The following is a 1,379-nucleotide window of genomic DNA, read 5'->3' on the forward strand; positions in this document are numbered from 1 at the left end:
GAAAGTAGCCACAGTTGATGGTGAACCCCTATACAAAGCTTGCCATGGAAAGGAGTAAGAAGGATTGAGTAGAAGCAGTAGGAGAGCAGGCGTGCTTGAGTCATGCAGCAGCTGTATATACTTAAAAGATACCTCTACTAATGAATCTGCATAAGTATCTTTATCCCTTTCATTATTTCTTTTTATTATTAATTATTCGAAAACCCATAAAACTATTTTAATCTGCCTAACTGAGGTTTGCAAGGTGACCATAGCTTGCTTCATACCAACAATCTCTGTGGATTCGACCCTTACTCACGTAAGGTTTATTACTTGGACGACCCAGTACACTTGCTGGTTAGTTGAACGGAGTTGTGTCCACTCATGCTAAAAATCCTAAATTCCACAACACAACAGTAATCCAATTACAAGAAAATAGGAATCACAATTTCGTCCACCAGTATCCCATTGGAATTTACAGTATCACATATCCTTAAGAATGTGTTGAGATGTTGATTTGGATCTTCTTGGCAACTTCATCTATATGAACAATTATTCTGGACTAGTGTGATGAGTTGAGGTTTCAACTCAAAATTGTTAGCATGAATTGATGGCTTAAGGATGCTGCTGCCACAATTTCCTGGATTTGGGTTGATGTAGGAGCCTAAGACTCTCCTCTCTTGCCCAGCTTGATTGCCAGCACCTCCTCCAACATTGTCATGCACTTCGTCATCCATGGTGGTTGTTAGATCTTCTTCCACTGGCTCCTCTCCAACTATGCCTTTACCTCTAGCTTACCTCCTTAATTTAAGGAAGGTCCTTGATGACAATCATCTTATGCATGCTTTTCAAGCAATTTTCACTTGTTTCATTAGGTTTTATGCACTTTCTTGCATTGTAAGTAAGTGGTTTGGAGTGGAATTACATGGTTTTGTTGAATCAATCAACCATCCCTTATTTGACACTAAATCATGAGGTTTATGCTAAAATTAATTGGGTTTTGAATGATTTACAAACCTTGTAAATTTGGTGATACCTTGATTGGTTGTTTTGATTACTTGTAGGTGAAGAAGAGAAAGAAATAAGAAAAGCGTGGCCTATGGAAAAGGAAACCGTGGCACATTAAAGGAGAAGCTATAGCGCTCTCTATGAGAGCCCTACTCAAGGCCAAGGAAGCAAAGCAAGGAATGATGTGCTCTCCTTGTTAACCAAGCACCAAAGAAGCAAGGCAAAAGTCACAATGCTCGGTTAACACAGTTAACTTTATCGGGCTCCATCCAAATTAAAACCAAGGTGCAATGTTTACTAGTGAAGGCCACAAGGTTCAAACCCATGAGCCAAAGGACCAAGAGAAGCGCTCCTTGCAAGGAAAATAAGCAAAAATTTGCTGAAATGCATTC

Source organism: Arachis duranensis, chromosome 3, assembly GCF_000817695.3.
Source record: "Arachis duranensis cultivar V14167 chromosome 3, aradu.V14167.gnm2.J7QH, whole genome shotgun sequence".
In the NCBI taxonomy this organism is placed as follows: domain Eukaryota; kingdom Viridiplantae; phylum Streptophyta; class Magnoliopsida; order Fabales; family Fabaceae; genus Arachis; species Arachis duranensis.